This window comes from Pipra filicauda, unplaced genomic scaffold (genome assembly GCF_003945595.2).
Source record: "Pipra filicauda isolate LSUMZ 115617 unplaced genomic scaffold, ASM394559v2 scaffold595_size249610_pilon, whole genome shotgun sequence".
NCBI classification, from domain to species: Eukaryota; Metazoa; Chordata; class Aves; order Passeriformes; family Pipridae; genus Pipra; species Pipra filicauda.
The window spans coordinates 68964-86389 of record NW_024104748.1 but is presented as its reverse complement, the minus strand read 5'-3'; the positions used below and the strand labels follow the sequence as shown (position 1 = coordinate 86389).

General features: G+C 47.7%; 1 protein-coding gene across 3 annotated transcripts in view; it reads left to right on the top strand.

The window, feature by feature from the left end:
* Nucleotides 1-1978: 1978 nt before the first annotated feature.
* Nucleotides 1979-17426, top strand: part of RAP1A (RAP1A, member of RAS oncogene family) — a 39478-nt gene continuing 24030 nt past the window's right edge. The window contains exon 1 of one of the 3 annotated variants that reach the window (XM_027725777.2): nt 1979-2019. The gene's annotated coding sequence lies outside the window, so the exon portion shown is untranslated. Of the gene's footprint in view, nt 2020-3975; nt 4096-4178; nt 4472-17426 lie in introns of those variants that run through there. The other 2 variants (XM_027725776.2, XM_039387864.1) reach the window with 2 other exon arrangements.

Below are 17426 nucleotides of genomic sequence, written 5' to 3'. Positions count from 1 at the left end.
TGTGAGAGGGAGAACCAGAGCAGTTTCCTGTCAGTTAGAGAGGATGAGTGGGGACTCTCAGCTCTGTGTGTCTCCTGGCCACGCACTTGCTGGGGATTTTGGTAAATCGTTCAGTCTTTGTCTTAGTTTTCCCATCTGTAGAGCCACACAAGTACTATTTAGCATTTTGTTCTGGGTGGAGGGCGGTGTGAGAGCTAAAATATTGTTGCTTTTGCCTCAGACTTCAACAAATCTGCTCGTGTCCCTGAAGTCTTGTAAGTGAGGATGGAGGAGTGTGGGGAGGGCAGAGGGTGCATCGCTGCTGCCTCGGGCACAGTGCTCTGCAGGAGAGTCCCCGGGGATGGTGGCTGCAGTCCTCATCCTGTCCCTGGTTATGTAAGGAGGTGACACTGCTTGGAAACACGAGCTAAACCTCTGCATTTCAGGTAATGTCCATGGAGAGTTGGGCATTAAAGTCATGGACACAACTACAGCTCTTCCTGGGGTATTTATACACTTTGCACCAGAAACAAAAAAGCCCTGAAATTTATTAAGTGTTGACATTAGCTTTTCTTGAGTGTGTATTTTACAGCTGAATTATGGTTGAAGATGGGGCTGAGGAAACCATCTAACAGATCACGAGACCTCGTGCAGTGACTGCGCTGAACTTCTGACCTGCTCCTCTCTGTGTGGCTGCTGTCACTCCCAAACCCTCAGCCACACAAACCCACCACCGGGACATACATGTGCTATTTCCTCCTCCTGCGTTTTGCCTGTTTCTTCTTGGTTACAGATGCATTTCACGTCAACGTTACAGTTCTTTATTCTTTATGTTTTTTTTTTAAATAAATTAAAAAAAAAAATCGCACTATTAAATGCTGTGTTTGAAGACTTTTTAAGGGGTGAAGGTGATGTGATGCTGGTCCTGAGCCCCGCAGCAGTGATGTGTCAGTGCTTGGTGACCTCAAAGCTGCTGCTGCTCTTGTCTTGTCCCCTCTGTGCCCTGTGCAGCATCATCCCCTCCATATGGGAACACTCTCAGCCCAGTGATCCGCTCGGTCCCTGCTCTGTTTGCCGTCACCTGGTGACACTGTTGGCTGTCTCCATCTGTCCCTCGGTTGGGTGGTGAAGGGCAAGGAGAGGCCACGGCCAGGAGCTGCCAGGGCTCCCCTCGGGGGTCACCTTCACCTGAGGGAGGATGGGGACACCGGGGGGTGTCATAGAATCACTGAGAAAAAAACCTCTGAGATTATCGAGTCCACCCTGTGCCCCATCCCCACCTTGTCCCCCAGCCCAGAGCACTGAGTGCCACGGCCAGTCCTTCCTTGGACACTTCCAGGGATGGGGACTCCCCCACCTCCCCGGGCAGCCCCTTCCAATGTCTAATCACCCTCTCTGTGAAGAAATTCTTCCCGACGTCCAACCTAAACCTCCCCTGGTGCAGCTTAAGCCTGTGTCCTCTCGTCCTGTCTGTTGTTCCCTGGGAGCAGAGGCGGAACCCCCACAGCCCAATTTCAAGGAGTCGCAGAGAGCCAGAAGGTCCCCGCTGAGCCTCCTTTTCTCCAGGCTGAGCCCCCCCAGCTCCCCCAGTCGCTCCTGCTGCTCCAGCCCCTTCCCAGCTCCGTCCCCTTCCCTGGACACGCTCCAGCCCCTCCGTGTCCTTGTCGCGAGGGGCCCAGACCCGGACGGAGCCCCGGCGGTGCCGGGCACGGGGGGACAACCCCGCTCCTGCCGCCGCAGAAGCCGCAACACGAGGGGGAAGGGGGGAGGACGCGGCTGCCCCGCACCTGCCCCGGGCCCTTCCCCGGAACTTCTCCCGGGGCTCCCCGTCCCTGCCCGGCCGCCGGGGCCGCTCCGGCCCCGCCACCCCCGCCCGCCCCGCTGGCTCCTCCCCGGGGCCGCGGCCGCGGAGGGCGGAGCGGACGCGGCGCCGCCGCCGCGCAGAGAAGCGACCGAGCCCGGAGCGCCGAGCCCCGGAGCCCCGGAGCGCCGGAGCGGCGGCGGCGGCGGCGGGAGGAGGCGGCCCCGGGGGAGGCGGCGGTGAGCGGGGGCCGGGGGCAGCGGGGGGAGCGGCGGGAGCGGGGCGAGCGGCGGGTCCGGCCGCGGGGTGTCCCCGCTTTGGGCCTGGCGAGGCCGCGGCGGGGCGGGCGGAGCGGGGCAGGGGCCGGCGCGGGGTCCGGCGGGGTCCGGGCGGGGGCGGCGGGGACGCGGCGGGCGCTGCCGGAGCCCGGGCGGGCAGCGAGGGGGAGGCGGCTTCGCTCCGGCCCCGACCCGGCTCCGGCTCCAGCCTCCGGCCCCGTCCTGCCCCGTCCCGTCCCATCCGCGGCTGGACATCCATCTTGTGCAGCCGGGCGGGGGTGGCTGGCCCTGGGCGAGCCTCGGGGAAAATGACCGGGATTCCCGTGGTGTTCGGGGCAGTCCGGTGTGTGCGGGGCGTCCCGGGCTCGCTGCACCCCGGCGTGTCCGGGGGGACTGTGCGGTGCCGGCCCCCGGGACCACCGGAGGTAAAGGGGGAGAGAGGATGGAGGGTACCCAGGGTGGGCTGAGACAGGGGGATGGCAGGATGAGGGACAGGGGGATGGCAGGATGAGGGACAGGGGGATGGCAGGACGAGGGACAGGGGGATGGCAGGATGAGGGACAGGGGGATGGCAGGACGAGGGACAGGGGGATGGCAGGATGAGGGACAGGGGGATGGCAGGACGAGGGACAGGGGGATGGCAGGATGAGGGACAGGGGGATGGCAGGACGAGGGACAGGGGGATGGCAGGACGAGGGAGAGGCTTCACCAGCCCTCTCGCTTCTCCACCCCGGATGGACGGCAGGAGGTTTTGGGCAGGTGGGACAAGCCAAGGGGGCAGCCCCTCGTGAGCCATGTGGAGTGATGTGTTGGTCCATCCTCATCCTCTGGGTCCATTCTCGTCATCCTGGCCCACCTTCGTCATCCCAGCCCAAGGATCAGTTGTCTCAGAGCACATCAGCTCCAGAAAGGTTTCTTTGCACTTCCTTCAGTCGCTTTAAAGAGAAGCTGTTCTCTGCTTAGGGAAACTTTGGTGTTTTAGATACTTCTCGTTAGTTGGTGCCTTCGGTTGCGATATTTGAGGTGCAGTACGTGTGGTTTTGGTGCGAGGATTCCTGCGAAGCTTTCTCAGCAGGAGGGTTGGGGTTTGGACACACCGATTTTGACCAACACGGAGCTGGAATCAGCGCCTGGGTTTTGCTTTGCTCACTGGTTGGAAGGAGCTGCAAACAGGAAGGGCAAATCATGAATACTCTGGGTTGGTTTTTTTTTTCCTTTTGGTAGCTTAACAGGGGAGATAATATTTCTTAAAATAGTTGTTTGACTTGAAAACGCCTGTCTGCCTTTGGAGTATTGTATCAGCACTCTGTCATTTCTGTGGCTGTTGTGATTCTCTCTGAGTAGCTGTGTTGCTCCACGTAAAGAGACACCAGATTATTTGAAGAGTTGAGTTGAGGGAAGCGGCTGCTCAGTTGACAGTGCCTGTCTGCCGTGAAATGTGTCACTGCTGGGATTCGTGTCGTTGCTTTTTTCTTGCTGGAGTGGTGTGTCAGTAACTCCCACTGGTGTAGCAGCATTAAAACAGGGTTTTAATGTGGGAATTTGTGAGGCTTTCAGGAAGTAACGGATGGAGCTTGGAGAAACCGAAAGTGGTGCGTTAGCAGAGCTCTGTGCCTTCAACGAGAAGTTATCCAAAATCAGCCAACTTGAAGGGAAGTTCCAGATGGCACATTCTTACTTTTGCATTCATAGAAGCAACTTTTTGAGTTCGTAGAAGGGATGTATCTCACCAAGTATGAAATGCTGGCTGATTATTCTGACATCATTATCACGTTGCTATAGTGACTTCATTACGCTGGGAATGCCGTGTTCACATCCTGTTGCTATGGGGGGAAAAAAAAAAAAATCGGCGTAATAAATAAAAACATTTAACGTTCTGTTCATCACCGTGGCAGGAAAAAAAAGGCATCGATTTATTGACGCCAGCGAAGACCGGCAACATATTCCAACAGCGGCTCTTCGTGCCAAGTTAGAAACTGGGAAATCGTCACTCGGAGCTCTCGGCAGATTGTCCCTTCCCTCCCTGTGTTGTGGCAGGTAGCAGAAGTTGTGAAATCCCAGTTTTGGAGCAGGAGGGTGACAGCGTGTGCGCGTCGTTCTCCAAGGTGGAGCCGGCAGGAAGTGCCGCGCTCGCTGCTAAAAATAATCCTGTTTTCGTGCGCGGCGTTCGCCCCGCCGGGTCTGTGTGCAGCCACATCGTCCACACACGCCGAGTTAGCCTTAAAAACATATTTCTTACAGCCTTTGGGAAGGTGTGAGGCGCCCAGCGGGGCGTAGGGGGCTGGTGAAGGGACCACGGTGACGTTTGGAGGCCCAGCGGTGTCAGAGCGCAGAGTTGTCACTCTGAGGGCTCGCAGGGAGCTGAGCAGTGTCTGCCATCACGTGTCCCGGCTCTGGCGTGGCCGTTTTGAGGGTAAGTAGCTTTGCTGGAGGTTCTGAGAGGATCTGTGTGCCAAAAGGGCTGAATTACCAGCGCAGCATAAGTCCGGTGACACGTTAATGCTTTTATTTGGAGACTCGTGTTTACACAGCGTAGCAAAACAGTTTATATTTGAAACCATAAGCTGCAAATATACAGACATAGGTTATTAGTGATGCGTTTCGTGGCTGTTCATCCAGTCTGAGGGCTGTTCTTAAAAAAAAAAACCCTGAAAAGTAATTAAATAGCAGGAGTGTAACATGTGGACGTACTCGAACATAAAAGTTTTAATTGTGTATTGAATCATCGTCTTGGGCATAAACAACTCGAGACTTTGTGCTGTGTATTGCAGTGTTTTTTCTTGTGCTGTGCACGTGCACAGTGTACTCGGGGGCACTTTGAACTTGTGCTTAGCATCTAGGGAACAGATTGCTTCTGTGCAACTTCACAGGCTTCAAAAAATCATCCTGAAGAGGAATGTTAATATTCCGAGAACAGGAACGTGTTATCTGTTTTCCTGGAATAAAAGGAAGTGGCTCTTTTGAACATAATGCAAGTTCTAATCTTCAGTCTTTATATTTGAAATGTTTTTTACTTGTAGCTGTTTGAAATTCAGAATTGTCCTTGGTCTGGTGTTACTTTCAAGCCTTCAGAAATCAGCTCGGCTGGCTCTGGCTGTGGCTCCTGATGAAGACTTTGGGTTTTTAGGATAAGATGGGAGACTTCCTTTTTTATCACTTTGTTTTACTTTCTGAAGAGCCACATTAATGTTGAACATCAGTCAGATTGTAACCTTGTGTATTTAATTCTGCAGAAGCAGATTCATGAGAGACACAGCTTCTAAAACTCAGTCAAGTCCTGGGGTTGTATTTGGATTTTTTTTGGCCTTGATTTGGGGTGGGGTTTGGGTTAGTTTTTTGAAGAGATAGTGAGGATGGTGGTTAAAGTACAGCCTGAATTCATTTTATGCTGTGCTCTGAAATAGTTATTGATTTGCTTTTACTCTTTCATTTAATAGTTACTGGGAAATTAAACAGAATAGTAATGGAAGCATCTTCTTAAAAGGGTGCTAATAAATCCCAGGGACGAAATTTCACTTAGACATTTTGTGTCTGCACTTTGCAAAAACTTCTGCTGCTGGAAACATGACACCTAATGGCAGAGATAAGTAAGGATGTCCTAAAGTTTTCTGAAAGAAAAGTTAATCTTGCTGAACTGTTCTGTTTGGTCCAGTCTGTCTTGCTCAGGTGCTAAAACTTGGGTGAGGTGTTTTGGTTTGTTTGCTGCAGTACTGAAGTGTGGTGGCAGCCAGGATTTATTTGTGTTCCTAGACTGCTCTCTGGGTAGAAGTTAATGTCCTGAAAAGTTCACCTCCCAAACAGGTTTCTCCTTGGATTATATCCTTCATCGGAAGTAGGAAAGGATAAAGGAGGACTTGGCTTTTTGTTCCTACAGCACAGATTGGATCAACAGTAGAGCTGTGTCACCTCATGGCTGTTACTCAGCACACTCAAAATACAATGTGCTTCCTCCTGCTGGGATTGCAGATGTCGTGGAATGTTGTTAGGGAATCCCAGACCACCAGCCCAGGTTGCTCCAAGCTCCTTCCAACCTGGCCTTGGACACTTCTAGGGATCCAGGGGCAGCCACAGCTTCTCTGGGCACCCTGTGCCAGGGCCTCCCCACCCTCTCAGGGAAGGATTTCGTCCTAATATCCAATGTAAGCCTTCTCCCTGTCAGTGTGAAACCATTCCCCCTTGTCCTGTCCCTCCAGGCCCCTGTCAATAGTCTCTCTCCACCTTTCTGTAGGATCCCTTCAGGCACTGGAAGGTGGAATCCAGTTCCCTGTGTTTCAGTTAATGGAAATGGTGAAACAGAGCTCGAAGTTATGAAGATGAATTTATTGCAATCCTCCATACACAGGTGATAGGAGGCATTAGTCAGGCCAAGGAGAGAGGCACAATTTTCGTGGGGAAAACATGTCCCAGAATGGTTGGGCTCTGCAGTTACAACTCGTAGTAGGTTACTCACCCTCTGCAGCTGCACCCTGAGGTGAGTAAGGCAGGTCACAGATTGAACTCCTTTTTCCCCACTGTTGAATTTTTGTTCAACAAGAACCCAGCAGGAGACCAAGTGATCCAGTTTGGTGTCTCCAGCACTAATATTAGAATGAAAAAAGCCACCTGTGTTGGTTAAAGCAAGAGCTGTTGAACTATTATAGCAGAAGAGAAAGGCTTAAAATAAGTGTGAAGATGATACACTTTCGTTAATGGCTTCTGTGTAAGAAGGATATTTAAAAAAATTACCTAATGCACTTTATTTATATATAAATATGTTAAAATAGAAATAACCTTGATTAGCCTGAATATACACCTCACATTACATGTTGAAAAAATAGCATCCAGGCATATGACAGGAATTCTGTATTTCAGTGTGGCTTTTAGTTGTCTTCCCTAAAAGTCCTGTACTGCCTATGAAAGTTATTGCAGGAAGGAGAACTTATATTTTTATATTCTTTGATAGCTCAACCCAAATGTAGTTTAAATTTGTGTTTGAGACAAGTCTGTGCTCTAAATAACTGAGGATGTTGTGGCCTGGATTTAGTTTGATGACCAGTTTTGCTCTGAAGTGGCCCCTTCTCTGTTGTTTCACTACCTGTATTTATGTCCAACTTCCTCCTTAAGATTTCTTGATTTACATGTAAACAAGCTCTCCAGAATGCATGGTTGCTTTTGATTTATAAAATATACAAGATTTTAAATGCTGGCTTTTTTGGCCATACCTTGCTTTCTAAGGTTGCTGTTTAGCAAGTGGACCTGGTGTTCAACACAGCATTTATTCCAATAACATAAGATTTTTAGGAGAAACTTTGTTATAGCACATTAAAAAAACGATGTTTTGGTTGTATTTTATGGAGTATCACCAGGATTGAAAGCACCTACAAGGTTAAATGGCTTTAATGTGAGCTCTGAGGCTCCAACCGAGTGTGCTTGGAGTTGATTTGCTTTTGCTCAGGTATCAGAGCATCCTCCAAGGCCAGAGTGGGTTTGCTGTGGGTGACAGTCCTGGGAAGGCAGAGTAGGAAACTTGGGTTTCTGTAGGTCAAGGGTTCCATGAGCTAAAAAAAAAGGAGATTTTTTCAGATGGTATGTGGTGAGATGTGGCTGCCCAGGGATCTGTGTCATCAGAGAGACACAGAACTGGACTGGGCAAGGTCTTGAGTGACTGGTCTGACTTCAAAGCCCCATTTGGAGCAGGGGGGTTGTGGCAGAGGGCTTTGGAGTTCCTCCTCAGTGTGAATGACCCTCTGTTTCCTGGGATTTGCGTGGAATGGTTGTCCTGTGTGGGAGGGCGGGCGGGATGCAGTGGAAGCTCAGCGAAGGCAGAGCTGCAGGCTGTGATTCCATGGTCACCCCCCCCAGTGTCCCCTTTGCTCTCATCCTTGCACTGTACATGCTGAGGCAGCTCAGGGAGCTCAGCAAGCCGAGAACTGAGCTCATCCCAAAAATACAGACGTAATTTTCAACCAGCTCAGCTCTTGCTCTGACTCACTGTGCGGTTGTGGAGGTACCACTGCTGATGGAGGGAAGGAGCTGAGAGCAAGAAACTGCAGTTCCTGAGCAGGTCTGACTCAGGGCAGTGTCCTTTGCTCTTGTGTAGAGTAGGGGCAACCTGGTGGCTCAGCTTTGCCTGTGACAACTGGAAAGAACACGACCTGTGGCTTGTTCAGGGTGGTGGATAAATATGTGAGTGTTTGCTCTGTGTCCTCGGTGGTAACAGGTTGTTATTGGCAAGAACCAGCCTGCATTTATGGGAGTTACATCAAGCTGCCCTTCTGTTGCAACAAATTGAGGGTCTTCACTGCTTGTTTTTCAGCTGGCTTTGCTTGTTGGTGTTGGCTGTTGACGTGCTCTGTGAGCTGGTTTGACATGTCTGACTGAAACCCTTCGGAGCTAAATGGCTCATTACTAGAAGCTTCCTGTTCTTTCCTGTGATAGCATAATTTTGTTAATTAATGCCTATTTTCTGAGCTCCTTTCTGAAGACAGGGGGGTGCAGGGGGAGCTGTATAGACCCAGTGACAGCAGAGCATCAGTCAGGACACACATGTACCTGTTCAGCTGTCGGTGTTTCTGCTGAAGCACTTTGGGGCTGAACCTCTGATGCCATTTTACTCCCAGGTTTGCTATGAAACTTGTTCTGATCTGCAAAGGGACAGAAACTGGTTACTGAGAGATCACTTCTTCCCTTGCAAATACTGCAATAATTAAGGTTGTCTCAAGTAATCCATTTAACAATATTAAAATGAGGCGGCTGTGGGAAGGAGGGAGGAGCCACTGGGTGTTGCATTCCTGGTCAGAAATGCTGTGTTTAAACTTAAATTGCATTGATGTGCTGTGGGAAGATCCTCTGAGGTGTGTGTGTGGAGGGGGGAAGGAACAGGACACCAGAAACCACCCCTCTTTTGGATCACCAGTCGTTTTGGGGTTTGTAACTTCTACACTGGCAGGTTGCACTCGCAGCCCCGGAGCAGCCAGTGCTTCTGGTTAAAAAAGAGAGCTTTAAAACTCTGTGTTTCTGTCTCTCCCGTGGCAGCAGAGCCACAGGGCTCTTTCTCACCGTTGCCAGCTGCTGAAGCAGGTCGGGTGGCCCTGCCTGAATCTCGGTGTGGCCACATGAAGACGGTGTTTTGATGTTTTGATGTGTGTTCCTGCTCCTGCTGTGAGTGGTCCAGCAGGTATTGGGTGCTGGCTGTTGGGAAAGACCTGCTATACCTGAACAGGCACTTCCCCAGTGCAGCTGCAGTGGCTTGACCTGAACCCAGGGGGAGGCACGGATTGGATTTGATTTTTTTTTTTTTTTTTTGGGGGGGGATTGAGAAATCCAAATGCTGACAAAAGCAGACTCGGTGTGTTCTGAAAACTGCTGGTTGTTTGCTTTTGATGAACAAAATGATCTGTCTGAGGGGAAAGTCTGACCCTCCACAGGGCTTTTCTGGCAGGGAAGAAACAGGTAACAGGACAAACAGCAAAAAAAGAGTCCGTGGCTGCAGGTGGTGCCTTGGCTTTCTCACCTATTTCACTTTGTTTGACTTAAAATCTGGGGAGCCAGGCAATAGCCAATGGGCCTGTGGAGCAGGTGGCCTGAGTCATTATGGTCTGTTATTTATTTTGAATATTGATAAGCTGGAAAATATTTAAATCCAGCTGGGGCACTGAAGCAAGAGGTCTGGATATGCCCACAGCAGTGGCTGAAACAGATCTTTATTAATAATTAAATGAGGCAATCAAAAATACACCGGTGACGAGCAGGATGAGAGCTTCTGTAAGAGGTGGTTGTTGCCCTGTCAGAAATTACTGCAAAAAAACCTGCTTTTTGGAAATAACACTGCAACCAGCACCGTGTTTGTCAATGGGTTGTGTTGCATAACTGCTGCTTGCTGGAGCGTTACAGGAAAAACAGACACTTGCATTTCACTTGTCAGTGGCTACAACTGCAAATTCAAGGCTGGCTGGAATGTTTGAGGGTTTGGGGTTTTTTTGGGGTTTGTTTGGTTTTTTTTTTTTTAGTCGGAATATTTGTTGGATTTGATGATGATGTCGTGTTCTGCAGTGTTCTAATCCTGAAAACATTTGAACTCGTCACGTTTAAATCAGGGTTATTGCGTGTGAAGTCATGGCAGGGAGAGCTGCTCTGGGAAGGATCTGAGCATCTCTGGCTGCAGCTGGGGCTTCACTTGGTCCAAGTGGAAAATCTGTGTGGAATCAGGCATTTCTCACATTTTTATCAGGAAATAGACCTCTGGAAAGCCTGGAGAATGTGGGAGGAGCAGTTCAGCTGGATGTATGGGTTGCAGTGCCTTTTATGTTGTATTTTTATGTAATATTCTTTTCTCTCATGCAAATAAACTCGAAGTTGTAGGGAGGGGCTGCTGAGAAGAGGAAAACTTTCATTACAGACAGCTGACATGCAGAATAATATCTTTTTATGTGCCACTCACCACGTGATAGTTGGAAGTAACTCACAGTTCACTGGGTAAGGCTATTTCTGGTGCAATTCTCTGTTTTTTGGGTAAGAGTCTCATTCCAGCACATCTTGCTTTACCCTGGGATTTGATGTTAGTCCTGTGCTGTGTAACAGTGATTGGGTATCAAACCTGAAGAGCAGAAATCTTGATGGATTTATCAAATAAATACAGCTGAAGATAAATTTAGCCAATTGTTGCTTTCTACTTTGGGATAGAACAGTAATTGTAGTTGAAAATTACATTAAGATTAAAGATACAGCCTGAAGCGGTTCCAGACAGCCTTTGTCATGAAATATTTATGCATTTAGGGCTTTTAACTCATCAGATCACTTATAAAGTCATAGAGATTACAGTACTGTTATGGCTTTGCCTTGTTTTGTGAATACACTCCATTGACATATTGATCACTAGAACACAGTCAAATCTAGAGCAAAGCTTTTTCAGGAATCTCATTTGAAACGACCAAACAGATGTTTTAATGCTCCAGGGCACTTTCCTCAGTGGTGTGATTCCGAGAAAGTGTTCTTTATTCTGTATTTTCAGTACTTTGTAGCCTCTGTTAAATGAACTGTTTGCTCTAAACCCTTGTCATAAACACAATATCGAGTCCAAATCCATTTAGCACTAAGGCAAACTCGAGCTGGGTGATGGGGTGGCTCAGCAGGTGTCAGAAGAATTAAGTGATGTCTCTAAAGCTGAGATGCTGGAGCTTCTTTTGTTGTCCTTTACATGCCAGGTTCAGATCCACTGCATTTTTATGGGCAGGAGTTAAAATATATATTTAGGAACTTTTTTAAAGCGGTGGTGATGGTTCCCCTGATGAGCTCAGGGGTTTGGCTGATGTTGTATTTGTAGGTTTGCTGGAGAAAAAACAGTTGACTGGGAGTTTCTACTTGGGTGGGAAGTGTCCTCCCCAGCAGGGAAAGCACAGAAATTGTGGGTGATGGCAATTAACACTCAGATTAATTGTGGTGTGTTCTCAGGTCTTGCTCAGAGTGCAGAACCAGCTGTCTCCAGGCCGTGTGTTTAACAAATGGACATACTAATATGGGAGAGATTTTTGGTTTTCCTATTGCCCCGTGTCTTGTCATTGCAAAGGCACATTCCAAAAATCAGGCTTGTTTTTTTGTTCCTGTTTGGATGCTCTTGGTGAGGTGGAGGGGAAGGACTGGCTGATGCCAGTGGTGCTCATCTTGAAGGATGTGTCCTCCCTTCCGTGGGAGTCAAACACAGCTCTGGGAGCAGGAGCCCAACTGCCCCTGGGTTTTGTTTTTGTTGCTGTTTAAAGCCAGCTCTATAATAATCTATTTTGGTTGTAATCAAGCTTGACCTATAAATACTGAAATGGCTCATATAAAACTGATTAAACCATCAGAGCTATTTCCTTTAGTGCCACCTTTTGTTTTCCATAAAGGAAATTCCAGGATGAATTGGCCAAGTAGTTTTGCCCTTTTGAGCAGGTTCAGGAGGATTAAAAAAACTTCAGAGACCCCCCCCCAGTGCAGAGGCCAGATCTGCCAGTGGTTTGGTTATAACACTCCTGGCCTCATAGTTCTCACTTCAGCACTGGAGTGTTAATCACATATTTGAATATTCCTTCAGTTAAAACCTTCCCACAGAAGAAAGTTTCACTTTTCTTATAAAAGAAAACTCAGTTTCCACCCCCTTCTGCCCCCCCAGGAAGCAGCATTAAGGGGCTGAGCTAAATACTGGAGGATCAAGCACCATATTAAACAACTTAATTGCTTTATGAAAGGTAATGAAACTGTTACTTTTGCCTCTATTTTAAGCTAATTCTGTGCTTTTACTGCTATTCAGGCTCCTATCAAGCCTTAAAATCTGCCGTGAAACCCTTTCAAGAGGTGCAGTTGTACCTCACACATCCGTTGTTAACTGTGTTTAAGCCCTCATTACATGGATACTCGTTGCTGTAGGGGTTTTATTTAAACTGATAAACAAATGCAGTATTAATAAGTGGCCATATGGTCAGTGGGGCTTTTCATTCAAAAAAAATGGTTGTTAAAAGAGGCGTTTAATTAGCGGCGGTTGCGTGGGAACGCTCGGGCTTTGGTTGCTCGTGGCTCTCACACACACACAACTCACCAGGCATTGGCAACCTCAGGGCTGCAAATGCAAACCTGACCTTTAGATCAGCCCCCGTGGCCAAATCCAGTGTGTACACACTGATTGTCGCAGCTTTGCCAGGAAGATTTAAAGAATCTTAATATTTTCGGGAATTTGTGAATTAGTCTCCTGGAAAGCTGGGAAGTGGCCCGTGCTGACAGTGTGGGTGTAGAGGTTTGATGTTAGTCTTGGAATTTATGACTGGTGGGTAGAAATCATTGAATCACAGAATGGTTTGGGTTGGAAGGATTTTAAAGATCATCTGGTTCCACCCCCTGCCATGGGCAGGGACACCTTCCACTAGCCCAGGTTGCTCCAAGCCCCGTCCAGCCTGGCCTTGGACACTTCCAGGGATCCAGGGGCAGCCACAGCTTCTCTGGGCAACCTGTGCCAGGGCCTCCCCACCCTCACAGGGAAGGAATTTCTTCCCAATATCCAGTTTGTTCAGTTATTTAGAGCATGGTGTTCGTAACACCAATATTGTGAGTTCAATCCCTGCACGGGCCATTCACTTCAGAGCTGAACTTGATCCTTGTGGGTCCCTTCCAACTCCGAGTATTCTGTCAAATTTCTGTCAGTCTAAACCTGCTCTCTTTCAGTTTGAAATACGTTAAAAGAGCAGTTTAAACCTCTACAACTTGAGAAATTTCAAAGAACCCTTTACTCAGGGGGAAGCTTGTCTTGTTCTCTCCATCAAAGATTCGATGCTGGAGACCAAATAAAGGCAAACTGGGCTTTATGACCAGTGTCTGGGCACTGTTACTGCAGAAATAAAATAATTCAAGTGCCAAGCTGAAATGGCAGTGACAATCTACCCTGCCTCATGTCACTTATTTACTCTAATTATATAAACCAGGAAGAATAGTGAAGAACGTTGCCAAGCTACTATCAGCACAACAAATTGTTCTTAGCAAGTATAATGGAGTTGGGCTTTTGCTATGACTGAACCTCCTCGAGTCTGTCTGGAATTTAAACCATATTGTGAAAGGTCAGAATATTTTTCTCTCTAAAGAAAATGGAGAAAGCAAAAAAAACCCAACTTTATAGGACTTTAAAGTCAGTGGCAAGTTGGGGGTGGGGATAAACAACAGATGGAGGAAGTCCCATAAACGGCTGCTGTGTTTAATGGTGATGCCTTTTAACATTTACATGTTTAGCTGATGAGGAAGGGGGAAAGGAAGTATTTTTTCTTTTTTTTTTTTTTTTTATTTCCAAAAGAAGCTGTTGAGAACTCCTGAGTGGAGTTCTGAAATACTCAAGTAGGTCTGGATGAGAAGATGAGAAATGGTCGAGTGCGACCGTGGTGTCGCCTGGGAGGACCTGCGACCACACAAGGCTTCCTATAAGCTGTTTTATTTATATATATATGTATATATATATATATAAATTACTGAGAGAGACTGTTTTCCCCTCAGTCCTCCCACTTTGTGGCTGGCTGTCCTGTTTGCAGCTCAGTGCTCATTAGTATGAAATTTGCAGCAGTGCCGCAGTCGGTCCGGAGGGGCGGCTGCCAACTCCACCAGTGACGTGGAGGGCTGTTCTAATTTGGGGATGCAGTGTGTGTTGGCCTTTGAGTTTTGCTGCTGGCTTCCTTTCCCCTCTCTTTGTCTGCCTGGCACATGGCCCTAGCAACTTTCTGCAAGTGCAGACCAATAGGACAAAACATAAATTAGCCGTTTCAGCACGGCAAGGTTTGGCTGCCCAGAGCCCTTGTTCCCTTGCCTGGAGAGCTTCTATAGCAAAGCAATTCCCAATGAATAATTAGGCAGTCACTTCCATGGAAGTGAACATTATGTTGTTCAAAATTGCAGGTTCAGCGTGAGGCTGATGGCACAAAAGATTACAGGCTGAGCAGGATCAATCTCGGTGCGTCTGTGCCTGAAATGACTGTTTCAAATGACAGAATTATTGCTGTTTTTCCAAGAAGTTTGTTCCTCTGCCTTGTTTGTGTGGGCTGCAGTTAATTTGCTCAAAGCTCCAGCTCAGCACAACAGTGGAGTCGGAAGGACTCAGTCGCTGGAGGACTTTACTCTTCGCCCAGGCTTTTATGGCCTTGGCCCTGGATCAGGAACCTTCCCAGCCCGGCACAGAACATGGGGATGAGGCAGAAACGGGGGATTTGGATGTGGCTCAGAGGAGCACATGGCAGGGGCTTGAGTTTTTGGGAAGGGGTGCAAGGTTTGAAGGCCAGTCTCTTGCCTTTTCTGGTTAAACACTTCAGGTAACACCCCTGACCAATGTTGTTGTTCATTTGTGTTCTCAGATACCTGTTTGTTTATTTGGCTTGTCACCAGCTTTATTTTTTTGCCTGGGTACTTCTTGCTGTGTCTTTTGGGGTTTATTTGCTCCCTCAAAAACAATACAAAAAAAAAATCAATTTACTTAAATTACTGATTAGTTGGACAAAGTATGTCGTTAAAATCACAGGATAATAGAATCCCAGAATGATTTGGATTGGAAGGAATCTTAAAGCTCATCTCACTCCACCCCCTGCCATGGGCAGGGACACCTTCCCCTGTCCCAGGTTGCTCCAAGCCCTGTCCAACCTGGACACTTGGACACTTCCAGGGATGGGGAGTCCACAACCCAGAGACACAAATGTGGCTGCCCTCTTGTTGTAAGTTTATGAATTATTGGTGAAAGTTCTCTTTTAGAAATATTAAAATATTGTTATACTTTCCACCATCGTGGTGAATTCAGTTCATAATGCTTTTTAGGTTCAGGACTCGATGCAATTCCCAAGACTTATTGTAGGGAATTGGAACTTAGTTAAAGAGTTTCTTCAGTTCTTCAATGTTCTTGTGCTTCCCTCAAGAAAAGTCCCTGATCCCAAATACCTCTTTTCTAGTGCTGAAGCTGCTGACATATAAGATGGTTTGATTAGGCTGTGTGAATTCCTGCCTGGAACCAAAATGTTTTCTTTGTTTTTAAAAGAAATAAGTTTTGTCCTGCACTGACTCCAGAAGACTAAAAGCTTCTAAAGCAAGAGGGATGGGATATGTGTCCCAGCATCAGGAATGCTCTGCAGTGGGGTCATGACTCATCCTACCCCAGCCTTGTGGATACAGTTAATTACACATTTGTTGCCTTGATTGGTATTTGATTTGATGCTGAAAGCAGTCAGTGGAAATGATAATGATTTTACTGTTGAAATTAAAAAAATTGAGGCTGAGATTCCTGTCACAGAGTATAAAATATGTTTCCTCTTATGTAACATTAATATATAAAACACAATTACTTTGCTGTCAGATACCGCAGTGATAACAACTAATAAAATAAAATACAGTGTCTGGGAATGGAAGTTTGTCAAATTGTGCTTTAAAGTCACACTGAAGTCCTGCTTTCTGCTTAGTCTGGTCTTTTGGTCTTTTTATTTTCCTCTTCCCTCTCGTTTTTCTGGTGTTGGTGACCTCAGGAAAGGCGGAGGAGGTTTTCCGTGTACCCTAAAGCCAGGGAGTTTGACTGCCTTGGGCAAGTGAGTCCATGGCAGTGATTTTTATCAATTAACTAAACTCCCTGCTAATTAACAGGGTCATCTATGGCAGTGCTTGCCTTGCTGCTTTTCAGGGGAGGTGTCTGCTAATTAAGTGTGGGATTTCCAGCCAAACACCCTTTCATTTGGGATCCACCATCGCTGCTCCCTGTCGCTCTCGTGTAACAGTTGTGTAATTGCTGACAGCTTTGATGAATATTAGGGAAGTATTTAATGTGCTTTTGACTTCATTGAGTAATTCAATATCTAAGAACAGGGTGTAGAACAAATCAGGGAGCAGGTGGTGAGTGGAGCTGTTGTTGGGCCGTGCTGGAACTGGTTGAAGCCGAGGGGAGAGCCCTGGTCTTGTGTTTCCAGCCTTCTCTGCTGGATCATTCTCTTTGTTTGTTTGGATTTTCCTTTATTGTAGAGGGAATCTGTCAGTTGAAGTGTGATTTTGATGGCTGTAAATCTTCCCTTTGCAGAAGTGCTGGATTTGGGTTTGTTTTGCCAACACGGCTCTGAGTAATGAAGGGATTTTGGTGGAGTATTGAGCAATGTTTAGTTGACACTTTTAAAAAAAGAAAATCCAGCCCTTTCCATGGCCTAGTTTATAGTGACTGAAAAAAACTGGCACAGAGAACATTTACAAGTTGAAAATTAAACAGGTTTGTTTATAGTAGCCACGATCCAGTATTTAGCTGCCAGGATAAAAATAACCAGGACATGTGGCTGCAACATCCCAAGAATCTGCCTCTCAGCTGGGAAAGGGGATGGGCACGGCCACAGGGGTGGCACAGCCAGCCTGGGGTGCTGGAGTTCACACAGGCATCTGTGCTTCTCTCCCAAATCTGCGAAATCCTGGTGGCACATTTCCCCCTGGAAATGTTCAAGCTTCTGGTTCCCGCTGGTGAAAATCAGAAAATGGGAGGTGGGGGTGATGAGCAAGCAAGGAGTTACTCTCTTCTCTCTTCCTCAAAGCCAGGTGAGTGATCCTTGCTCCCTGCCCCTCTCTCCTCTATCCCAGGGACACCTTTCCCTGTCTTTCTGTATCCCAGTGCATCTTGCTGGGGCAGAGCCAAGCCCAGCTCAGCTGAGCAGTGCCCGTGGCAGTGGAAGCTGTGCCGGGAGCGGCTCTTTCACAGTCTCTGGGAACTGCTGCTCTGGTTGCTGTGCTTCCTTCTGTGCCTCACTTCTTTCTGTTCCTTTTCTCTCACTCTTTTTTAAGCTCAGGCTGTGCCTTGTGTTTTTTGAGGGCCAGTGCAGTCGGTGCCCTTGTCTGTCCCCAGTCCTGTAGCTGGGACTGGCAGCGCTTTCACTAAAAAT